This window comes from Stenella coeruleoalba (assembly GCF_951394435.1).
Source record: "Stenella coeruleoalba genome assembly, chromosome: 21".
NCBI lineage: Eukaryota > Metazoa > Chordata > Mammalia > Artiodactyla > Delphinidae > Stenella > Stenella coeruleoalba.
Genome location: NC_137167.1, coordinates 35,904,512 through 35,930,352, shown reverse-complemented (window position 1 = coordinate 35,930,352; position 25,841 = coordinate 35,904,512). Strand labels below are relative to the sequence as shown.

At 39.3% G+C, this 25,841-nt stretch overlaps 1 protein-coding gene across 18 annotated transcripts in view; it reads right to left on the bottom strand.

Annotated features, from left to right (window-relative positions):
• Nucleotides 1–25,841, bottom strand: part of TENM3 (teneurin transmembrane protein 3) — a 697,856-nt gene that overhangs the window by 193,087 nt on the left and 478,928 nt on the right. The window contains exon 1 of one of the 18 annotated variants that reach the window (XM_079909549.1): nucleotides 11,640–11,700. The exons of the other annotated variants lie outside the window; for them this stretch is intronic. The gene's annotated coding sequence lies outside the window, so the exon portion shown is untranslated. Of the gene's footprint in view, nucleotides 1–11,639; nucleotides 11,701–25,841 lie in introns of those variants that run through there. 18 annotated transcript variants of the gene reach the window in all.

Here is a 25,841-nt window from a genome sequence, read left to right as displayed (position 1 = left end):
TCAAAGAATAGTGCTGGTGGCGGGGCGGATGGGTCATGCAGTGAATTCTAAAGCTTTTAGCTTTATTTCGGGCACTATACAATATTTTCTTGAAACATATTAGTGTATGTTATAAATATTAAAAATTTAAGGTAATTAAAAAACCTCATCATAGTATCTTAAGTTATACACGTAAAACATTTAAGGGACATATAGTAAAAGAAATTACTTCACTTCAAATGTAAACACGAAAACTCTACCATATTAATTCTTATCATAAACACTCTACCATATTATCTTATGTTATAAATACTGAAAATAATTTTTTTTCTAAATAAAACACTGTTACCTTATGTTGTAATTAGTAACATCTTAAGGTACATATAATTAAAATCATTTTATACCAAATTTCAATTTACTTCAGATTTCAATTGTTAAAACTGCTTGTGAAAACAGCTATGTAAAAAGTCAGAATGGAACTTTCAAACTTAAATAAAACTGACCTGTTTTTGAAAAATTATGATGACAATTATAATACATTTAAAAAATTACAGCTAATTAATCAATTATGGGAAAAAGATTCAGCCTACTTTACCTGAACCTTTTTCTAATTTTATTTTATTTATTTTTTTTTGCGGTACGCGGGCCTCTCACTGCTGTGGCCTCTCCCGTTGCGGAGCACAGGCTCTGGACGCGCAGGCTCAGCGGCCATGGCTCACGGGCTCAGCCGCTCCGCGGCATGTGGGATCTTCCCGGACCGGGGCACGAACCCGTGTCCCCTGCATCAGCAGGCGGACTCTCAACCACTGCGCCACCAAGGAAGCCCTAATTTTTATTTTTTAAAATATTTCCGGAACTATAGGAAAAATAAGTGACTAGAGAATACAGAGAAAGTACCCAGCAACCCTGCTGCTCTGGTCCCCCCCTCCGCCGCCAAATATTAATTTTGCCGTTGATCTTCTTCCTTCGCATATTATTTGATATCATATTTGTTATGTGGCAGTTTATTGAGTCCACATTGTCTGTCGATGTCTTACATAGAAATAGAATCGAATGTTTAGTTTCCTTCCAATCGTATTATGGCCTCTAAGCAGAGATGTGTGTTATCACAAACATTAAACATTACCTAGAGGCAACATGGACCGAATGGAACCCACTGAATCCTTCCCATTCTCGGCATTTGCAATGAGGGTGATCTGTTAAGTGGAAACCATGCTATGATGCTCTTTGATTAAAAAGGAAATAGAGTCATAGTTTAAGCTGACATATGCATACTTGCTGAATTCCCTTCTCTGTCATTATTAATTTGGGGATAATGTGTGTGTGTGTGTGTGTGTGTGTGTGTGTGTGTGTGTGTGTGTGTCTATGCATAACACTAAAAGCCTCTTCCCAATAAACATTCTTCTGCTGCTTTAATGACTGAGCACCAATGGAGAGCAGGATGGTAGAGTGAAAAGAATACGAAATCTGGGAGATATAATGAAAACCAGCATCAAAACGAGATCATGCATAGGAAAGTGTTCCATAAACTGTAAAGTGAGGCGCTGTTATTGTTTGGGAGATCAACGATATGTATTTTCTGAGGCTTTGTTGCACCTTTAAAAATGGTGAGCATGAAAGAAAAAAAAATGGTGAGCATGATTTGTTCAGGCTGGAAGCCTGTGTCTTCCTATAGGATGCGAATTGCCTCTAGAAGCCTTCCTCTCAAAATAGAGGTTTAAAAAGAAGCTGGTGACTGAGATACCCTCTCACAGATCTTCTGATCTTTTATTTCATGAGTCTACAGATTTTTTAATGCCAGTTGATTAAAATTTTCCATAGAAGAGGTAAGTAAGCAATAGATTTACAGCAGAGAAGAGTAAGAAAGACCTGGACTATTAGTCTGCTCGTGCTGCCGTAACGAAATACTGCACATGGGGTGACCTTGGCAACGGGAGTTGACTTTCTCACGGCTCTAGAGGCTAGAAGCCCCAGATCCAGGTCCAGCAGAGTCATTTTCCCGGGAGGGTTCTATTACTGACGAGCAGGAAGAGAACCCTCCTGTGTCCTCACAGGGCTGGAGAGAGAGCTCTCTGGCGGCTCTTCTTATCTGAACACTAATCCTATCAGATCAAGCCTCACCCTGACCATCTCATCTAACCTCAGTTACTTCGTTAGAGGGCCTATCTCCAAATACAGTTATGGGGGGGCTTAGGGGCTTACGAATTTGGGGGTAGGGGAGGACACGAACATTCAGTCCCTAACACCTGGGTTCAAGCTCCCTGTCTGATATTTAGTAACTGTGCAGCTCTGAGCAAATCAATTTCATGTTCCAAACTCTCTGATTCCTCATCTCTAAAACGGGGGTGAAATGTGGGGATCAGAAGAGATAATGTCTCTTAATTTCCAGACTTTACCCATTTATTCAAATAAAGCAATAAAATTATTTTAATCCTTTTTTTTTTAGGCCAGAGAAGATGTTTATGTGTGAGTATGCCCATAAGGTAATTTCCTTCTACAGGGATGTCTTTAAAAACATTCTCTTCTCATTTCTAAATGTATAAAGGCAAATATACACCTAATTATTTTTCTATAGTGTCTCTTAATATCATTCAATTAGAGTGTTTTCTTAGGATAACGTATCACTAGCATAAAAGATGGAAAGAAACGTACATCATTAGAGAAATAATTCCCTGCGTTTGCAGGGCGGCTGGCGGAAATGTATTTCGATCCTGTAGGCTGAACTCACACTCTAAGCACTGAATCGTATTCTTTGCATTTAAAGCAACACACGAGGAAATGATGTTCCCACGGAAACACGTGAAAATGTAAAGATGAATGAAACAACTTTATGTTTTACGGCATTTACTTTGAAAATCTGATTAAGATAGATGTCTTCAGCTCATAATTCTTCAATGTCACAGTCCTAGTTCCCATCAGCAAGCTGTTTTAAAGGCTTTCGATTAATATTGCATGCCAGAACTGAAATTACATCCTTTGTCGTTTAGTTCTTAATGGTGCAAGTGATAGCTATCAAGCAGTGTTATATGAAGCGTGTGTGATCTTTATTGCAGGCTGTTTTCACAAATCTTTATCAGGTTTCACAAAGGCTGCTTGGGGTTTACAATAAATATGTCCTTCTGCTGGAAACCATACTGATTCTTAAAAGTGAGGTGAAACTTGGATTATTAGAATTTACTTATCGATAAAAAAACTACTCGGATCTGCCGTATTGCCATTTGCAAGCAGCCTTGAACATATCTGCTTTTACCCAAATCTTTTAGTAAATCACTGTTAAAATATATGCAAAGTACGTGTCAGATACACATAGCTCACGAAGCCTTCTTCAGTCAGCAGGCACATCACGTGCCTAGTAAGGAGAACACAGCTGGACGCGGCTGCAGTGCACACTAACTACTGAACGCTGGCTGGGATCGTGCCGCAAAAGTGTATGTTTCATTTTTTAAAATATAATTACTAATTTATTTTTAAAGGGTCCTGAAAAATAATTTCAAAATTTCTGAACCTCAAGCACATCAAAGACAACTCAACTTCATTTATTAAACACCCAGACTCATGAAAGAATCTTACTTATATATAGATTAGAAAGATACAGGTAAAAAAAAATTCTTACATTGATATTTTATATATACATATTTTTTGTTTGTTTTTTGCTTTGAACACAAGCCAACATATTTTGATCCTGGCTCTATCATTAACACATTCTACTCCTTCAGTCTTGGTTCCCTTTACCTATAAAATTAAGGGGTAGATTATGATTTCTAAGGTCTTTTTTCCAGTTTAAAGAAAATTCTAAAATCCTAGAGTGTTTTAAGTGTGTGTGTGTGTGTGTGTGTGTGTGTGTGTACGTACATATATACACACACAGTTTAAAGCTTCGGTTGCTGAAGTCTCAACTGCTGTTATGCCTTGTCACGTTGAGTTTTACAAAATACACATCTTCTCAAGATAAAACAAGTGATCAAAAACATTACAAAGGACAACAGCAAGGGGCTTATTCTGGGATGTGTCTCCCTTGGGCAGCATCTACATAGTTGATGTAAGAGAAATCTGGCTGCATCTCTCCTGAGTGATCTGTGGGCTTTAGGGACCTCCCAGACATGGCCTTTGCCAACTGTATGTCTATTATAAAGGAGAATAAAAATATTAACATTAAGATCGACGTTCTATTCAGCAGCGCACAGCACATTCATCTTGTCTGGATAACCGCACACTTAAAATTAGAGTCTCCTTACCTGGTTCTAGACATTGGGAATAACGCACATGTAGAAAAGGGTTTCCGCAACTCCACTTCCCCATATGGCAGATCACTGCACTTCTCATTAATTCTATAAGGAAGAGCTTGCCTTTTCTACTATGTTTACTTGAATTTTTTCTACTGTATGTGGTTGACTGAAGGAATGGCAATAGTTCACTTTAAAAACATTCTCTCCATTAGCTAGGATCGATATTTTTAAAGCATTCCAACACGTCCATATCCACTCTGTAACAATTCCTTTACAGCTGATACTAAAAAATATTGTGTGCTTAAAAGAGAATGCTCTTCACGTTAAAAAAAAAAAAAGAAAGAAACTACATATGTTCCCTCTATTTTACGTTTTTTTTTTTTGCTAGCTATAAGTAAATTAGTTTTACCCAGTAATTCCAGAAAGAAGTTACTAAAAATCTAGCCTCAATGTAAACTTATAGATCCTAAATGCCAAAGAGGGGTTGCACAATGGAGAGAAAAATGCACAAAGGAAATTTATACTCACTAAAGCTTATTAAGCTATACGCTATGTGCTCAATATACATTATTTAATCTCACAGCCACCTTAAACTGTCAGTATTTATTCCTATTTCACAAGCAGCGGGGAGAAAAGTTCTGAGAAATTGAGAACTCCAGCAATGGTCACAGAGTATGACTCCAAAGCTTTTCATACTAATTTACACGGGAATAATTATTTTTGTCAGTTTTGTTTCAGGCATGTTGTCAAGAAGAAAACGAAGAGGAAACGTTAGCTTTAACATAGGTCTGTAGAAACTCGATATTAAATGGGAAAACAGCTTGTTTTATTCTGAGTGTGGGGATGGACTGGTGTAGAGACCAAAACCCAGCAGCAGAAACAGAAGCATTGTTTTTTCCTAAGGAAACTACGCAGCATTTTACATGGGGAACATAGATGACAAAATAATTTGAGTGTTATTTTCAGTTTTACAAAGAGTTTAACATTTTTTAGTATGTAGGCAGTGTTTTGTCTCCTTTTTAAATTTTCTGAAGCCAGTTTATCTCTTTCACGCTAAGAAACAAAAATATGTTAGGTTTAAAAAAAAACCTCTAAAAGAAATGATTAAAAAAAATACAAGATCCTAGCTCCTACTGTTCTTCCTTCCTGTCCTTATACTATAACTTGGGGCTGGCAGGTTATTTTTACAAACTCATAATAGTTGCTAATGTCAGCATACGGTATTTCTTCTAACATTTTTAATGGCTTGTTAGAGTTATCAAATCAAACAGTACTACAAAGCACAATCCCATAGGCTCACCTTTGATTATCACCACAATTTACTGAAAAATATTTGAGACAGCATGATTAAAAGTTACTGGCCTTCTGGTTTATAAAGAACTGTTATCTCTTTAATTTCTTACTTTCATCATATACTGCCATGTTTCTATTTTTGTGAGGGCATCAAAATAGGGTCAAACAATTTCACATATTATATTCAAAACAAAATAGTATCTGCTTCCCATTATAACTTCTTACTTCTTTCCTGTTATCTTAAAATAATGGATAATTTTGATTCTTCCCTGAATGCATGATCCAAAAACCGAGTATGAGAACAGAATACAAGTATGGTTTATATTAACATGTTTAGTAATCGGCGTTTTGCACGTCAATGCGATTACACTTTAAATACGTAATTTGACTTAAAAAGCACCCACCAAAATCGAGTGAGAAAGACAGATGCAATTAAATGATTATTCAAGCGAAGAAGCAGATATTCTAACAAAGAATACTAATTGACTTTCAAACAATGAGTACTGTGAAATCTACGTTATACACTGCACATTACTGCGCGCGTAAAAATGGAAGTGACCGCAGAGCCGCTCTTTAAATTCAAAAATGTACCGCCCATAATTAGCAATCAAAGCGAATCATGAAGTTCCGCCGTAAACATTTGCCCTGGCGCTGGGTTAAGGCAGGTAAGTTGGCTGAAGAGGCTGTGACGTCTGCCATGCCACCCTTCACGCTTGCTGCTCACACAACCAGCAGAATGAAAACACTTCCTGATTTCAAGGCAGTCAGAAATACGAAGATTTATAACTGAGCAGATCTAACGCAGCTGTCACAAAGGGAAGTTACACTCACAATGAAACGCTCACATCATGATCTAGTGTTTATCCTAATTGGGGAAAAAAAAATTCTTTGGGAAGAACCCTGCAAACGTTGTTGGGAGAAGAGACTCACAATAAAAGAAGAAGGGGAAGAAAAAAGAGAGCTCGGGGAGGGAGGGGCGTTATTTCTTCAAAGAATTACTGCTGAGGTCACAGATAATGTGGTGCACCAGAAGACAGGGAATTTAGGATAGCACCTTCCTTTAAGTGCTTTATTCCTCTTTCATTTAGAATGGAGAAAAGAGTCAGAACAAGACAAAAGACAGCAAAAGAACCAAACTTCCAAAATAGCATTACACGACATTATTAATAGTGTCGCACGAAAGAGAAATGACAGCTCTCAAAAGAGTACTTTTGTCTCTACTTACTTTAATTAAACTCCCTAAGCTTTAAAGTGAAGTTTTCTTTTTTAAAGAAAACAGAAAAATACATCCAGGCGGATTAAGATTTGATTTCTGTCCCCTAATGGTCCTCAAGCATTGTGAGATCCTGTTTAAAGCAACAGAAACAGCCACAGCAGAAACAAACCTCAACAGCATGCAATTTTCTCAAAAGAACCAGGATTTCATCCTCTGCCTTTTCACAGGTAAGTCGGCGCCCAGTGCGCCCCTTCCTTTGCAGCAGGTACCGACTCATTAAATTTGAAATGAGAATTACAACAAAATTATACTAGTATGAATGTTTCAATTAACTTACTTTGTACCGGAGTACCCTAACAATCTTGCTTTAAAATAAACTAATGTGATTTTAAAAGATCAGGGTACAGTGTGATCCATGAACATGAGTCCTGATGGTACATTCCTACTGGGGGAAAAGAGTTTCCAAATCTGTGGCCACAACTGACAAAACTCCGTTGTAGCCAATGTAATGTCACTATTCTTATTCCAAAACACCTTAAAGGAAACCTATTTCTTTTTTTTAAACTTTTTATTTTATATTGGAGTATAGTTGATTAACAATGTTTTGTTAGTTTCAGGTGTACAGAAAAGTGATTCAGTTATACATATACATGTATCTATTCTTCAAATTCTTGGGATTGACATGTACACACTGCTCTATTTAAAGAGGATAACAAACAAGGACCTACTGTATAGCACAGGGAACTCTGCTCAATATTATATATTAACAACCTAAATGTGAAAAGAATTTGAATTTGGAAAACCTGTGTCTTGCCTTCTCACCATGCATTGTTAATCTGCCCAAAACTAGGTTCACCCTTCTCCTCCTATATACCTTGCCCAGCCCAAATCCTCTTTCTCAACCTTTCCATTCTTCCACTGAAATCACCATTTTCTCCTCGAAAATTTGGTGATAGTTTTGACTCTTAGTTCATCATCAAGTTGGTTGTTAGTTCGTTCAAACTGTACCTTGGTTTTGTATTTTCCCCTGGATCGCCATTGCGTCACCCTATCTAGACCCTGATTTATCACCCTTCCTCTCCACCTCTCAGTCATTTGATAAAAACCCTTGCCTGTTGACTAGGTATAAGCCCTGTGAAAACCTCTGCGCTGACATTTTTGCCTACTGACTCTCTCCACTACAGTCTCTCCTGCATACAACTGACAGCTTCATTTTCATAAATTTATTCTTTCTTGACCCAAGAATGGTTCGCTGCTGGAAGTCACAAGTCCACATTTTATTTACCCAGTAATGTTCAAGGACTGTGGAGATACAGAAGGAGAAGATAAGTTTACTGGCCTAAAGGAGTTGATGCATTTTTTCGAGTTGACACACCTGATGCAGCTAGAACACAAATCTCAGGCGAGTGCAACGAACAAACAAATACATTCAATTGTATGAGGAAACGGAAGGAGGAAACATTTGCTTCGTGCAGGGGTTAGTTTCGAAGGCTTCAAACTAACCCCTTCAAACCAAAGTGTAGGCTAACCTTTAGCTAAACTTGAAGGGAGAAGCAAAGATTTAGGAAAGTCAAGGTGTGGGTCACAAGGAAGCCTGTAGAGATCAGTAGTGACACTGGTTTGGAAAAGCAAGTAAGAGAGAGAGTTCTGGATAGACCAAGTGGCGACAACTGATGGCTTTAAGTCCAAGCGGGAGAATCTGTACTCGATTTGGGAAGCCATGCAGAGGTCCCTTGGAAGGGAGACAAGAGAGGCCAGAGGAAGATTAACGTGGATGCTCTTCCAAGGTACAAGGACCTTGTGGAGCAACCTGGCTGTGAAGTGATGGCCATCTTGTTACGTCTGGAGCTGAGCAGACTCATTGGTAATGGTCATTCACTCACTCCACACGTATTTACTGAGCACCTACCATTGCATGAGGGATACATCAGTTAAAAAAATACTGAGTTAGGTTTTAGCCATGTTGATAATGGTTTAGAAATGTTTACATGTTAGGATATTTTGGTGATACAGATTGTTGAGAAACTGTGAAGATAGTTGAAACTGGGAAAAATAAGTGCTATTATTTATGTGCATGATAACCATAGCTATTGATGTTAATACAAAATATATTCCCCCAATTTATATATTCTCTTCCAGATTCACTAAATTTTCTATGTTGTTAACATCGTGGATCAACTTGACGATGACTCCACTGCTACTTCTGAAATTACTCTTACAGTTTCCTATGTAACTTACTGAATGGTTAGAAATTCCCTTTAGATGTTCATTCCTTCATTATAGCAATACTCCAGAAGGGGGTCTTCATTTAAACCCTTAGTATGTCTAGAAAGGCCTCTTGGGCTGTTATCCTACCCAATTCCAAAGAGTAGGACACATTCACCTCCTCCCTCCCTTCCTTCGTTCCACACATATGCAATAAACTCCTACAATATTTCAGGTACATGCCTGCTACTAGCAGTTCGATGATGAGGTAAGTACTCTTCTGCCCTTTTGGAGCTTCCACTGTGTCTGACTCCAAAGTTTTTTTTCCTACTATACTATACTGCCCTCCCACTCTTGAGTACAGAAACATGCAAAGAGATGAAATATTAGCTGGTAAATAAGAGATGAAATAGCCTCAATTCTGAAAGGTTCACACAAGGCTTTTCTGATAATATAATGCTTGAGTTGTCTCGAGCAATGCCAATTTCAGGCAAAGAACCTACGGGAAACTGGGGAAATGCAAGAGCACGGAGGTGAGGCGGAGTGGAATGAAGCAACAGCTCAGATCAGCTGGAGCATAAAGGGTGTGGGTGGGTGCTGGGGTGGGTGCTGGGTGGGGCGGGACGGCAGCAAATGAGACAGAAAATGAAGTGGCAAAGACAGGGAGGAGGGAGATGTTGATGGGCTTTGCCTTCTGCACCGACTACAGAAATCTGCATATTGTTGTATTAGCAACAGGGAGCTGCTGAATGGTTTTAAGCAAACGACGACAAGGCCAGAGATGGAGTAATGAAGACTCTTCTGGCAGCAGCTTGGAGGATAGACGTGGAGTGTGTGTGGCTGGGTGGTAGGTGACGAGAGTTAGTATGGATCTGCCGTAAATATCTGTATTGAGTACATAAATGAAAGCCCTGGAAGTGGGGATAAAGATGCAGGGTCAGATTCAAGAGATAATTAAGAGGTAGAATAAACTGATTACCTTTAGCAACACATTAAATGAAGGGTGGGGTAAAAGAGAGGGACGAGCATAGAATTTTCAAAATATTTTCAGCAATGTCTTTCATCTTTTAAAATCACTTAAAAATCACAAGATTTCATCATATTAACCTTATTCGGCTCTAACCACGCTAATCATTCTGGAAACCGACACAGGACTGGCCTATGTTTCTGTTGAACTGTGGTTACTGAAACAGTTCTTTTTACACACCAGGGTCTGGTGGTGCTTGTATTTGCCTCTTCTTTTAAATTGCAAAGTCTGTCTCGGGAACACTCCACAGCACCGAGTGAAACTTAATACACATGTCTTTCTAAAGCAAATTCTTTTCTTTTTTAAAATCCCACATTCAAGGTATTTTTCCACACAAGCTACTCACATTAAAAACAGATGAAGAAGCAGAAGGAAAAAGAAACAGACTGGGAGAAAGAATGTGGTATTGACGGGAAACTGAACCTGAATGTTTAAAGCTAAGCTCAGGATGTGGTGGAATGGGGAGAAAGCAAAGTTAACCCAAAGCCCTACAGAGTAAATGTAAAATCTACTGAACAAATACCTTGTATAGTGGATTTTCTGAACACTGTCTGAAACATAGGCCTGAGTGCACTCTGACTTAATTCTGCTTACAGTAATGCTTCATCACACTCTGAAAGGGAGAGTAATCGAACCCAGCCTAAACTCTTCCAGAGGAAATTCAACTCTTGGCCAGAAGAGATAAACAGAAGCAAAAGGAAAGAAAATGGCTATTTTTCAGCTTAGAACCTTACTCTTTTAACTGTTTACTATTCGTGTTTAGAGATGAGAATTTTAGGAGAGAAAGTTCATGTTATTTCTTCCTTTTATATAGTGCTCTGTCTAAAAAGGATTTCTTATTTTCTTAAGACAAGTAAATTTATTTTGATTTCCCAATATCCAGAAACATGATACTGGACTCCCCTGGTGGTGTAGTGGTTAGGAATCTGCCGGTCACTGAAGGGGACACGGGTTCGAGCCCTGGTCCGGGAAGATCCCACATCCTGCGGAGCAACTAAGCCCATGCACCACAACTGCTGAGCCTGCGCTCTAGAGCCCGTGAGCCACAACTACTGAGCCCATGCGCCACAACTACTGAAGCCCGCGCGCCTAGAGTCCGTGCTCCACAGCAAGAGAAGCACCGCAATGAGAAGCCCGCGCACCGCAACGAAGAGTAGCCCCCACTCGCCGCAACTAGAGAAAGCTCACGCGTAGCAACGAAGACCCAACGCAGCCAAAAATAATAAATAAAATAAACTTATTTAAAAAAAGAAACATTATACCAAAGCAATGCTTTGCAGAATATTTAAAATAAACTGAAGTGTATATGTATACTTTACATATAAATACTTACGCAAATTAAGAAAATTATAAAGACAGATCAGCTTCAAATTACAGCGTTACATAAAATAAAACAGACTCACAGATATAGAGAACAAACTAGTGGTTACCAGTGGGGAGAGGCAAGATAGGGGTAGGAGATTAAGAGGTACAAACTACTACGTATAAAATAAATAAGCAACAGGATATATTGGACAGCACAGGGAAATATAACCATTATTTTGTTATACCTTTAAACGGAGTATAATCTATAAAAATATTGAATCACTACGTTGTAGCTCACACTAATATAATATTATAAATCAACTACTCTTCAATAAAAAATTAAAAAAAGAGCAAAAGAATTAATAAATATATAATTAGCTTTTGTTACCATTTTTTTTTTCCTGGAAGGGAGCAACAGATAGAATATTAAAAGCTTGTGTTTCTTTAAACCTGAGATCTGCAGAGAGCAAGTGTGCTGTGCCCTTTTCTATAAATAAAATTTCAAAGGAACACAGCCACGCCCACTCGTTTACATTTGACTGCTTCTCTACTACAGCAATGGATTAGCGCCGCCAGTCCCCATAAAAGCCTCAAATATTTACCACCTGGCCCTCTAAGAAAAAGGTTGCCAATCAGTTGTGTTTTGTTTTGTTTTCTGGTAACTGAAAATTTTATTGAGACAATTGTAGATTCCCATGCAGCTTTAAGAAGCCATACAGAGATCATCCATGTACCCTTTACTCAACTTCCCCGGGGGATGACATCTTCCAAAATCAATACATCCAGCTTTCTTAGTCAGACTTCCCCAGTTTTATTTGTGTTCCTGGTTGTGTGTGTGTATGTGTGTGTGTGTGTTCAATACAATTTTACTACATCTTTATGTTGACCAGTTTTAAACATAAACTTGTTTCCTCAGTAATGAGGGCTTTTTCTTATCATTTGTTTAGAAGGTAAAAATTGCAGTTCTAAAAGCAAAAATTAAAAAGTTCGTGTTAGTGTCAAGTTTGGCAGAAGTTGGCAAGATAAAATGGGGTAAAGACAGCCAGATTTAGGGCCTATCTGTAAAGTCATTTTAAAAAAGGAAACATGCTCTGTGTCTGTGAACAGAATAAACCGTTTTACCATCTGCAATTGCACTGTGAAGATTTTCCTTTTTGAGATAAGTTTTACTGAGAAGCTTACTTTCTTACTACCAAATCTTGTGGGAAGGGAGGGTTACCAGGGCAGTGGCAGGTAGAGAAAGAGAAAAAGGAAGAAAAAATGTAACCAAATTTAGGTGTATTAATAGTTGTTTGTCACTTAAAATTAAAGTTTTATCTATATGAGTCACTTGAAATTATTATCAGAAAGGCAAAAATAATATATTTCACTATGCGTTTGAGTTAAAATACATAATAGCATCTATAAATGGCTCAATGAAATGTTCAGCATTTTAAATAATTCTTTACAGAGCGGCTCGGGAGAATTCATTTGCTTAAAGATGCCTCCTTCATTTCTAAAGCAAGGAACTAATAAAGCACAAGTTTCATAAATACAATTTAGTTGAGAAAGCAATAAATAAATGCATGAAGTAATGCATACCAAATGAAAACAATCCTTAAGTAAATCCTTCCTGTGAATATCCTCTCTGGAATTAAATGGAGAATAAATTAATGAATAAATAAATAATAAATAATAAAGCTGTGGTAAATTGCAATTCTGAAAAGAATAGAAATCTACATGTTACAAGAATCAATTGGACATGACAAGTCATTTTGAACGACTGATAAAAGGCATACGAAAGAATGTAAATTTCTAGCCTCACATAACCAAACTGAACTGTCAAGTTTGTTGTAATAAAAAATACAAATTTTTTGTATTTGTATAAATTGTGAGAAAGCATTTCAAGTCATAAATGGAGAAGGAAGCATGTTCAAAACTATGTCTGTTCGTGAATTAAAATACTTTTCTGTGCTTGAAGTGGAAAATATATTGAGCTAAAGGTCCTTAAGAAGAATTCATTTTAGTTGTTATTTTATTATAGTTAATCTATTTTTATTACTGAAAAACAAGATGTTTTCAGCTCTAAAAAATAAGGAGTAATAAATAATGACAAATGTGAAAAGAGTTTCTGCTTAAGTACAATCGTTTCAGTGATGTGTGAAATATGAATCTCTATTTTTCCTTATTAATGAATCAAACATTGTAACATTTGGGACCATCTGGAAGTAAACTATAAATAAACTTTCTTTTAAATATTAAATCACACAAACAATTCAATTCTGATATAAAGCTTCAGCACTCCTTTTCCTCTGTTTCTCTAGTACCCATCTCAAACCCTTGAGAAAAATCTTCAGAAATTTTAACAAATACACTGTGTTGAAGTCATAAATATTTATGGCATTCATTCGATATGGAAAACTAGGCTAAAACACAAATATACTGGATTTTCACTATTTCTTTTCTCTTTTATTATAGCCCTGTTTCTTTTTATAAACAATTGTTTCTGATGGTGTCAAACAAAACTTCATCATTACTGTACTATTGCGATGCTCTCCTAAAAATATGATCGAGAGACTTGATTCCCACGTCAAAAAGCTTACTTAAACCTTTATTCAGAGGCATATACTTGAAAACTTGTCAAAACGCTTTGCAGAAATTTCTTCAAAATGTTTTAAATTGATTTGATACATTATGTTGTAAATATCAGAAAAGTGTTTAGTTCATGTGAGTGTAACACACATTACTGGCTATACAGTTGACCCCTGAACAACGGCTTTGGACCACTTGGGTCCACTTATATGCATATATTTTCCAGCAGTAAATACTACAGTACTCCATGGTCAGTGGTTACTGAATCCGTGGATGTGTAGGAACTGCAAACGCAGACCATAAATTATACTCGGACTAACCCCCCCACCTTGTGCAAGGGTCAACGGTGTTCCAAAATATCTCATCATGCAGGCGAGTCCTGCCACTCGAATCTCAACAGTACGGAGGTGCACAAACTAAGCAATGTCTTGGGAGTCTGGTCAACTTGGCTTGAGGCTCTGAGTCTCATGTTTCTAATGTAGAAAATGTGGACTAATAGCTACTACCTCTTGAGGTTCAAGAAGAATGAAATTCAATGAAGTAATACCTGGCACAATTTGTAACTGATAGAGGATGATCAGTAAATGATAGTTTTTTTTAAAAAAATGACTGTCTGACTTAAGCAGAATCGGCAAAGCCATGCCTTAGAGAAGGGCTATATGAAGCCCTCATTACTTCCCTTCCCATCCCCGCACGCCCACCCGCGGTCTGTGACCTTAACAGCTACTATTAATATATATGGCACTCTCGGGCACCAATAAGGCCGTACAAATTTCTCAAAATCCTGAATCAGGCAGTTACCAACAATGAGTTTAACTTAGTACGTGAATGTAAGCCTCTTGATCAAACCTAGGGCAACTGTTTCTACCGTCTTAAAGCCACTAAAATAAGTTTCCTGAAGCTGAATACTTCTAATTTTGTTTTTTCTACTTAGTTCTAAATAGAAGTGATTGAAATATCAGTTTGAAATATCAATTTGGTAAAATTCAGGAAAAGACAGGACACTGAGAATAGGTACACCCATCTGAAAATAAGTAAGGTCTCTCAACATTGACAATGTCATTAAGGTCAACTCTACTGCTGGATTTATTCACGGGCATTGTGATTCTGAAGATACTAATTTACTAATTAAACGCAGACCTGTGCCCAAGATTACCTATATAGTGCTGTAGTAAGTGACTCGGTGCACTAAAGTATTGTACTGCTGTCTTTGGCATTTAAATATATGCTCCTCCAGACTGACAGCTACTTATGTGGGGCTGAAAAGACCAACTGGATAGATAAACAAACTGTCTTTACAACAATGTTCTCCTTTTAAGACTAATCTTTGGTTTATGGCTGTTTATAAAATATGGTGTTGTGTGCAAGCCTGCCGCTCACTCCACAGTCCAGAGTCTTTGTTTTCAAACGGGTCATATCATTCCCAGTTGCTGTGTGCCAGACGACCTTTGGTTCTGGTTTCATAGCAATTTATACTGATGCCATACTGTTTGAAATTTTGCAGTCTTGCGTGTTAATTATATACATCAGAAGAAAACACTCATTCTTAAAATGCTCATACCAATGGTTTCTTATATGGTTACTTTTCAGTGGAAGTTTACATTGTCTGAAACATAGACCATATCACCAAAATATATCAATATTACCAGGAAAATCCAACCCGTATAACTAGAAGTCTCAGTTAACTGGAATTTTTCCTATCCTTCAAATTTTAAAAGAGAAGAAAATGCAAAGAAAACAACGTATGATTTCTAAATATGAAAAAAAACCATGTATAGGACCTGTCCTTGTTATAATACAGATTCATCTCCACAGCCTAAGATAGGAAACACAACAACGGTTGTTACTTACTTAGCGTTTACTACAGGCGCTCTCCTTTACACATATTTATTTGGAGCTGTTTGTACAAAATGGCACAGATTTTGTAATCCTGCACTTAGTTAAGAATCATTCACTTCCAAATGAACCCTGCCATTTCTGATTATTGCATTCCTGGCTAGTCTGTCAGTTCTTGTAGCAAACTATAACTACGGTATACAGCATTCTCGCAATGTGACTCAGAATAAGCACACCCGTCACTACTTATAGAACCCAAACTATCATTTGTTCACTGGCCCTTCCCGAAGTTTTAAATCATTTAGAACCACCACTGGTATGGGTCTAAATCCTGGTTCTACTACTTTCTAGCTGACTGATCTTTGACAAAGTTAGTAACCTCTCTGGGTCTTAATTTCTTTCATGTTTGCAGACATTAAAATCAAGGGCCTGAAACTCAAGATGTGGTATTACCCTCTTTCTTCCTAAACCCCTAACAAATCTGCTTCTTTTTTCCTGTGTTTCCTCTAAGGTGGTCTATAGCATCCCATCCCAACCAATATTATCCAAATCGGGCATTTTAGAGCAATCTCTGATGTGTCTCGCTCCGTAATCCCTGCCCCACCAAATGTAAGTACTGACCCTGGCGCATCATTGCTATCCTGAGAAACCTCTCTTGAGCTTTAAGGCTCCCGTTCCCCTCCTGCCACTGCACGAGTCCAGAACTTCATTAGCTTTGGCCTCGACTATGGCAATGAGTTTAACTTCTCTCCACGCTTCAAGGCTAGCACTGTCCAAAGAAATATAATGTGAGTTATATATATTGAATATATATAATTAAAAATTTTCTAGTAATCAAATTAAAGAAAGCAAAAAGAAACAAGTGGAGCTAATTCTAATAATACATTCTGTTCAACGCAATATACTCTACCTGCACCTTCTCTGTCTACTAAGTTGCCACTTTACTCTTTGAGGCAAAGTTCAAACCTCACCTCTCCTGAGAAGAGTTCCAGAAAGACACAAACACCCTAGGCTCCAATTTTCTCCCTGACTTCCCAAGTAGCAGCTATCAAATTTATTCACCCTTCATCACAAAACCACGCTGACTGCTTCCACAGCAGCTCGGTCACACCGTCTGCTCCAGTCCGGCCCTCACTTCTGCTCACTAATACTTTTGTTTTCTCTTGTTAATTTCCTGTCACATTCCTTAAAGTGGCTGCTCTAAGCTGCTTCTAATCTTCCACTCAGATCACTCAAGCATGAAGCTCAGGAAATGACTGAGGTGTCTTACTTTTCTAAGATTTGAGCCATGGCATTTGAGTTCCCGCATTTCCCTTCCCGTTTATCTCAGAATCTCGCAATATATGCTCAGACATTTTTATGACGTATGTTTCTATTGAGGTATAATTAACACACAATGTAGTGCACAGATCTTAAGTGTTCAGTTCCATGAGTCTGGCGACTGTGTACACCCATCTACCATCACGCAAAACAAGATATATTTAAGTATGTGAATTTTTTTTTTTTTTTTTTTTTGGTGAGGCTTAAACAACAGCAGCTTATTTTCTCATAGTTAGAGAGGCTGGAAGTCCAAAGTCATGGTGTCAGCAGAACTGATTTTTTTCTGAGGGCCTCTCTCCTGGGCTTGGCTTATAGATGGCTATCTTCTTCTGGGTGCAAAACAAGACAGTGAACATCTTCTTCACCCAGAAATTTTCCTTGGGCCCCTTTCCAGATAATTCTCTTCCTCTTCCCCTAACCCTCCACCCGAGGCAGCCACTCTCTGATGTCTGGCATCATATATAGATAGTGTGTGTGTTCTTGGGTTTTATATATCTGTGTAATTGGAATCATACAGTATGCTCTCTGTCACATCTGGCCTCTTTTGCTTAATGGGATGTTTCTGAGATGCATTTAAAGTGTCGTGAATAGCAGTGGTTTATTCTTTTTTATACCATTAACCAATTCTGTTGATGGACATTAAGGCTGCTTCCAATTTTAGGTTTTTATGAATGAGGCCGCATATAAACATTTTTGTATGAGTCTTTTTTAACACATGTTTTCATATCCTTTTGGTTAAGTATCTAAGGGTGCAATTGCTGGGTCATAGGCCAGATGTTTAACTTTAGAAACAGCCATCAAACAGTTCTCCAAGGGGTTTGGACCAAACTAACTGCTCATCAGCAGCGCATGCGAGCTCCGGCATTACCTTCTGCCCGACATTTGGTGGTGTTAGTGTCTTTGATTTTAGTCCGGGCTGGAGGGTACGGGTCCTCGGCCTTTCTTGATCTTCTTAAGGCCCTCCCCACAGCTTCAAGGAAAAGGCTGCCCTGCTCGTTCCCACTCTTTTCTCCTTCTGGATCTAAGCCTCGTCAGCCTCCTTGCACTTCCCTCTCCATTCATTATTCCCGCTCCCCTGCGGCTTCCCGTGTTCTTCCTCCCCGGATCCTTGCATTCCAACTCCCTGTGCTGAGCTTAAAACACGGTGACCAGTAAGGAAGAGCCAATCCAGGCGAGAAATGAGGGTGGCTTATATGAGTGCAACATGGCAGACGTGTGAAAAGTGGTCAATTCTGAACATCCTTTGCAGGTAGAGCTGACAGGATTTGCTGATGGAGATGGTGCACGTGTCTCCCCTAACTGCACCTATAGCCCTATTGTCTTTTCAAGCACTACTGCTTACTTCTAAAACTCAATAAGACAACACTGAATTCATATCATTCCCTTAAAACCAATTCCCCAACATCACTAGCTTTTTGATTCAATTCATTCTCTCAAGAAGTATTTCTGAGTTGTTCCTGTGTATGTGTCAGGCGCCGTTCTGGGCATTTGGGTTTTACCTCTGTGAACAAAACAGAGTAAACCTCTGTCTTTTTGAGGGTTCCATTCTTCTGTGGGAAGACAGCAAATAATAAATATAATTGCAAGGTAAAGCATACGGTAACTTAGAAGGCAATAAGTGCTTTAGAAAACAAAGAGTAAACTAGGGTAGGGATGTCGGGTTAGCCTCATTGAGCAAAGGCTGAATGAAGGAGATGAGAGAGTTCAACAGGGAGAACTCTGGTTGAAGGGTTCCAAAGAAGGACGAACTGGACAAAGGCATGCCTGGTGTACCCCAGGACCAGAAAGGAGGGTCAACGAGCCCAGAGAGGTGCAACCACGGGGGCAGCGGAGCAGGAGAGGGGCTCAGTGACAGCAGGAGCCAGACCACATGGGACGGTGCAAACCCTTAGCAAGATGAGCCCTTACTCCGAGCGAAAGAGGGAGTGAAAGAGGGAGCTGGGGAGCGCTGTGAGGCGATAAGTTACATTTTAAAAGAATCACTCAGGCCACTGTCTTGACTACAGATAGGGAGGCGGTGCCAAGGGACCCCCTGCAGATAGAATCTTCTGCAGAATCCAGGTGAGAGATGATGGCGACTAACACGTTAGCCGTAGAGACGATAGGAGAGTGTTGGATTCTGATCCTAGGTTGACTATAGAGCCAACCTACTCAAAATTTTAACTTACAAGTCATTCCATCACACAAAAAGGGAAAGATCTTTAAAAGCAACCTCCACTTTAAGCTCTACTACCAAAAATTAGACTTTAAGGGCACAGACTAGATTGTGTCTCTTATACTTACTGCTTTATTTAGAAGTTATTATTTTATTTCCCTTCCCACATACCCTTTGTGGTATGAAGTAAGGTATGCTTTATTTCTCTTATACATCTTTAGGGGAAAAAACACCCCTTTCCTCATGGTAAAGAAGAATATGGTCTTTCTAAGTCTTAAAATATGTCACAGTATATACCAATAAATTTAATTTTGAAAGTAGTGAAATATGATAGAAAAGAACAGTGTCCAGGTAAGCAGTTTATTGTACACCTGCTATAAAGGGAGCTCAAAAAAACATTCTGACATCCACTATTTTAGAAAAACAGCTTTAGATCCAAAATTTGGTAACTGTGCAGAATGAAAGCGTATTCCAGACAGAATATGTCATCTTTGCCACTCTACATTGGTAGTCAATGGAAAGGCTACCTACAAACGGAGAGCACCCCCTTGGCCGAATTCAAGGGCTCATGGGCTAGCTGTATAGTCTGCCAGTTTGACTCAGTACATTATGGTCTGGGAGAAAGAAACAATAAACACAACACCAGCATGATAATTCAGTGCTGTGATCTATTTGGAAGTAGCTGAGATGCGATTTTCATCTTCAATCATTCATACCATGCTTCCTGGAAGGGCCAACGTTCTCTGCATTGGCTTCATTTTGGTCATTTCCTGAGCTGGGTGTTATGCCAGGTTAAGACTTTATTCCATGGTTACAAAAAGTCAGGAAGCACAACAGGGAGAAAACCTTCCATGTAATTAAAGCCTTTGATTGGGATGCACAGCTCCGGGCAAACGTGTTTCTGACAACGCGAGCAAATCATGCTGCAGACAGAGAATCTGTCCGCTTCCCTGAATCTGTTTTTCACTGACTCCAGAGATCATATGGGCACTGAAACATCCCTGACTCAGCAACAGAAGTGACAAAAGCAATCATGTACAAAGGCCAGGGAAAGAGGCCCCGGGGAATCTTAGCACCCACCAGAGGAACACACAACTGGTAGCAGAGGTTATTCTCAGAGGCATGATGAAATCAGAGAAAGACACCCTGTCTGACCTTTTATAGAACATTTCAGAAGCAGAACAATCAAATGAGGAATGCTTTCCATAACAATGGTGTACAGAGTAAAGGAGTGCCTTTGATCAGAGTGGTGGAACTAGGTAACTGAATCACCTACAAGCGATTGAAATATGCAATAATTAAGGGGCCCTTCAAGTTTACTTCAACAGCTGGTCTTAAGTTGAAAAAGGAGACAGAATTCAATCTTACGTGCTAATGATTATTTAACAGATGTGAAAATCCCACTGTTCTCTCTTCCTTCCTTCTTAAGGAATGCCAAGAAGAATTTTCTTTAAAGCGGAATACTCTAGATGTTTAATCCATTTATGTATGGAAGCAGGAAATGTGTTTTCCAAGTGTTTTAACTTAAGAGAGTAATCTGGATGCCTAAAAGGGCACTATAAAAATAGACACTGATTTAAGACAGAAAGTTTGAAAACATACTGATAATGGCAATTGGTATGAGGGACACGGATTTCAAAGATGCATAACATTTTAAAACCATTTTCTCAGACATTTGACTTTATACTTTTCTTTTAAAGATTCTATTGTTGAATAACTAACATAGTTGCAACACTCCATTAAATATTTACAGAGAATCTGAAATAGCTGCCTCTGAATAATAATTGTTAAGAAATTCAACTACAGAAAATTCTTCATTATTTGTGATAACTGGGTGTGGATATGATTTAAAGTCACATATAATTTAGTGTGTGGCCTCGATCTTCATAGCCTATACACCTTTACCAGAGAAGAATTAACTGACTTACTACTTTCTCAGCTTTTTTGGTTTTATCATCTTGGAGGTTAAAAAAAAAAAGTCTAGAGACAGCAGGATAAACAAAAGTAGGTAGTAATCAAGACTGATTTCATCAGGAATGTCTCTTTTAATTCTATTCTATTCCTTCATATGTGTGCTTTATAAATTGTGTAATTGAGTATCTTTACTAATGATATAAGTCAACATATTAATAAAGGCATATTGCTTCATCCTAGTGACGGACTAATTATATACGAACACTAATGAATACTGGAACTTTTCACACACTGTGGGGAAAAACTCAAACGGAACGGTAAACGTTTCAAATATAGGAGATAAATAAGATGACACATATTCATTTAAGGTATTTATACTGTAATGCTGGAGGCTGTTGAAAAACAAAAGAGACAAAACCAAAGAGACGGAACAAACTCACAGATTTAAAAATACCTTGGCAGAGACATATTTGACATTTCTGTGAAGCTAAAAGAAGAGAGAAACAGATGTTACATCATTGCAGGAGTTACTACAGATCACCTACCAGATGGAGGATATGTATTGAGGCTTCCTTTACAGATTATAAAACTGGAACCAAAGCAATACTGTGATGACGGGGCATTTTAACCATTCATTAAGTCAGGAAACAAATAGGTGTTGAATGCTTGCTGTGTGTCAAGAATTGTTGTAGTCTCAGAGATACATTAATGAATAAAACAAGGAAGGAACTGGGGATGCCCAGCCTGGTGAAGAGAAGAATTGAGGTGGGGAGACAGACATTCTTATTTTCGTGGAACGACTGTCACTTAAAAGAAAGAATGGACTCATTTTAACGGAAGTTAAAGGGAGGACTTCGGTAGAGCAATAAGAAGGAACTTCCCAGCTATTTAAGCTGGCTAAACATAGGACAAGCTGCCTCAGCTAATCCCTTACCCACCAGTTCAAGGCAAGGCTGGAAAATCATGTGCCCGGGATCCTTCAGAAGAGATTCCTGAACTATGTGAGGCTCTTGCAATTCTAAGGCCCTGAGGATTATATGATCCAAGCAATATTTTAGCAAAATTAATTGGTGTGAAGCATGTACTGGAGAGAATAAATAGCAGCAGGGAGGGATACGGCAGTCATTGAAATATGACACCGTTAAGACCAGGATGAAGGAGCTATCTCTGGAAATGAAAGGATGGACACAAACTTTTTCAATGGAGAGGTCAATCAAAAAGTAACCTTGGAAATGCTTTTTAACCAATAAGGGCTTAGAGAAACACTCGGCATTATTATGACATTTTTAATAGCTTCTTTCCCAGCACATGCCTTACACACTGAAGACGTGCATTACATGCTTGCCTCCCATTTTTCTTCCTTGTCCTAGATCAAAGATACATATGAAACTTATAGAAGTGGTTAATTTTTTATTTAAAATGGATTATTATTATTTTTAAATATTATAGAATTATATAAAGTAATTTCTTTCCCCTCTTTAATAGTAAGTTCTAAAGATAACCAGTTAGGGGCTTCCCTGGCAGTCCAGTGGTTAAGACTTCGCCTTCCAATGCAGGGGCTGTGAGTTCAATCCCTGGTTGGGGAGCTACAATCCCACGTGCCTCGCAGCCAAAAGAGCAAAACATAAAAACAGAAGTAATATTGTAACAAATTCAATAAAGACTTTAAAAACGCTCCACATCAAAAACAATCTTAAAAAATAATAAAGATACCAGCTGTACCGGAGTAATATTTTGCAATATTAATCAAGGTTCCTAACCATCACCACCATTGACTTTTTCTCTTGTGTCTTTCTCCACATCCTATGAGCACACAGTACCTTAGGAAAAAGTTGTTAACACAGAAGCAGAATATAAATAAATAAACTCTTGATCTTTGAGTTTCAACAGCTTAGACTTATGCAAGAAACAGAAAGGTTCCAGAAGAATTCTTGAGTATTCAGAGTTTTTCTAGCACCCACCCTTCCCAACCCTAGCACTTGACTACTAATGCCTACCTGGAGTAGAAGAAAAATAGGCGAAGGGTTGCTTGTGTCGAGAAGGCACTCTGCTCAATGCTGGCCCCTTCCAAGTTGGATACAATAACAGGAACAAACGATGGATCCAAGAGCAGCAAAATTTCACCCTTTCCCCAGCATGGTGAAGTAGGATAAGACTAAGGATGGATGGGTAGGGCATTTAGGCAGATGAGACAACTGAGACAACTTCAAAGAGACAACAGATTCTGGCCCCCAAGCCTCCCCACACCTAGTGTATCCTAACGGGGCAGCCATACACTTTCTGTACATCGAAGGGTCATGGAAATCCCTGAGAGAGGGCTAGCATTTTAAAGGTCTTGTGGTTAGTATGGACTTATGAGGCCACAGTGATTGTAACAAACTCATAAACAAAGGTACTGATAGGTTTCAATGTGCAAAGCGTGAAAGAAGACCAGATGTTTCTTACTGTCTTGGTTAGCTCAGACTATGATAAGAAAATGCCACACACTGGGTGGCTTAAACAACAGACAATTGTTTCTCGTAGTTCCGGAGACTGGAAGACCAAGACCAAGGTGCCAGCCAATTTGGTTCCTGAAGAAGGCCCTCCTCCTGGCTGGCAGGTGGTCACCTGTGTTCCTACATGGTGGAGAGGGTGTCCTGGTGTCTCTTCTCCTTCTTAGAAGGGCCTTAATTCCACTATGCGGGCCTCACACCCTAACCGCATCTAAAACTAATTATCTCCCCAAAGGTCCTACCTCCAAATACCATCACATTGCGGGTTAGGGCTTCAACATGGGAATTCTGGGTGAATGTAATTCAGTCCACAGCATTTTGCTCCTGCCCCCCCATTCACGTCTTTCTCGCATCCAAAAATACGTTCATTCCACCCCAACAGCCTCAAAAATCTTAACTGCTCTAGCATCAATTCTGAAGTCTAACCTTTCATTTAAAATCAGCTAAAGCAGGAGCCTGGTGCAGCGTCTCCGCACACGGCCTGTCGCCTCCATCCTGAATTGCGGTGTCTCGCACGGCGCTTCTGCTCATGGTGTGAGGTGCTGGCACAGCCACATTACATAAAGAACTCTGGTCTGAAAGGCTGGGTGAAAGTCTTTGCACGCAGCACCCTAGGAGCAAGTAAAACTAGACTGTGCACACAGGAAAAAAAGTTGAAACTCAGTATCTTCGGGCCTGAACCAGGATGGCGGAGTAGAAGGATGTGCTCTCACTCCCTCTTGCGAGAACACCAGAATCACAACCAGCTGCTGGACAATCGTCAACAGGAAGACACTGGAACTCACCAAAAAAGATACCCCACATCCAAAGACAAAGGAGAAGTCACAATGAGACGGTAGGGGGGGCGCAATCACAGTAAAATCAAATCCCATAACTGGTGGGTGGGTGACTCACAGACTGGAGAACACTTATACCACAGAAGTCCACCCACTAGAGTGAAGGTTCTGAGCCCCACGTCAGGCTTCCGAAGCTGGGGGTCCGGAAGGAGGAGGAATTCCTAGAGAATCAGACTTTGAAGGCTAGTGAGATTTGATTGCAGGACTTTGACAGGACTGGGGAAAACAGAGACTCCACTCTTGGAGGGCACACACAAAGTAGTGTCTGCATCAGGACCCAGGGGAAGGAGCAGTGACCCCAGGGGAGACTGAACCAGGCCTACCTGCTAGTGTTGGAAGGTCTTCTGCAGAGGAAGGGGTGGCTGTGTGTGTCACTGTGAGGACAAGGACACTGGCAGCAGAGGTTCTGGGAACTCCTCCTTGGTGAGAGCCCTCCCAGAGTCTGCCATTAGCCCCACCAAAGAGCCCAGGTAGGCTCCAGTGTTGGGTCGCCTTAGGCCAAACAACCAACAGGGAGGGAACCCAGCCCCACCCATCAGCAGACAAGTAGATTAAAGTTTCACTGAGCTCTGCCCACCAGAGCAACACCCAGCTCTACCCACCACCAGTCCCTCCCATCAAGCCTCTTAGATAGCCTCATCCACCAGAGGGCAGACAGCAGAAGCAAGAAGAACGACAGTCCGGCAGCCTGTGGAACAAAAACCACATTCACAGAAAGAGAGACAAGATGAAAAGGCAAAAGGTTATGTACCAGATGAAGAAACAAGATAAAACCACAGAAAAACAACTAAATGAAGTGGAGATAGGCAACCTTCCAGAAAAAGAACCCAGAATAATGATAGTGAAGATGATCCAGGACCCTGGAAAAAGAATAGAGGCAAAGATTGAGAAGATGCAAGAAATGTTTAACAAAGACCTAGAAGAATTAAAGAACAAACAAACAGAGATGAACAATACAATAACTGAAATGAAAACTACACTAGAAGGAATCAATAGCAGAATAACTGAGGCAGAAGAACGGATAAGTGACCTGGAAGACAGAATGGTGGAATTCAGTGCTGCGGAACAGAATAAAGAAAAAAGAATGAAAAGAAATGAAGACTGCCTAAGAGACCTCTGGGACAACATTAAACGCAACAACATTCGCATTGCAGGGGTCCCAGAAGGAGAAGAGAGAGAAAGGACCAGAAAATATTTGAAGAGATTATAGTCGAAAACTTCCCTAACATGGGAAAGGAAATAGCCACCCAAGTCCAGGAAGCACAGAGAGTCCCATGCAGGATAAACCCAAGGAGAAACATGCCGAGACACATAGTAAACAAATTGGCAAAAATTAAAGACAAAGAAAAATTATTGAAAGCAGCAAGGGAAAAACGACAAATAACATAAAAGGGAACTCCCATAAGGTTAACAGCCGACTTCTCAGCAGAAACTCTGCAAGCCAGAAGGGAGTGGCATGATATACT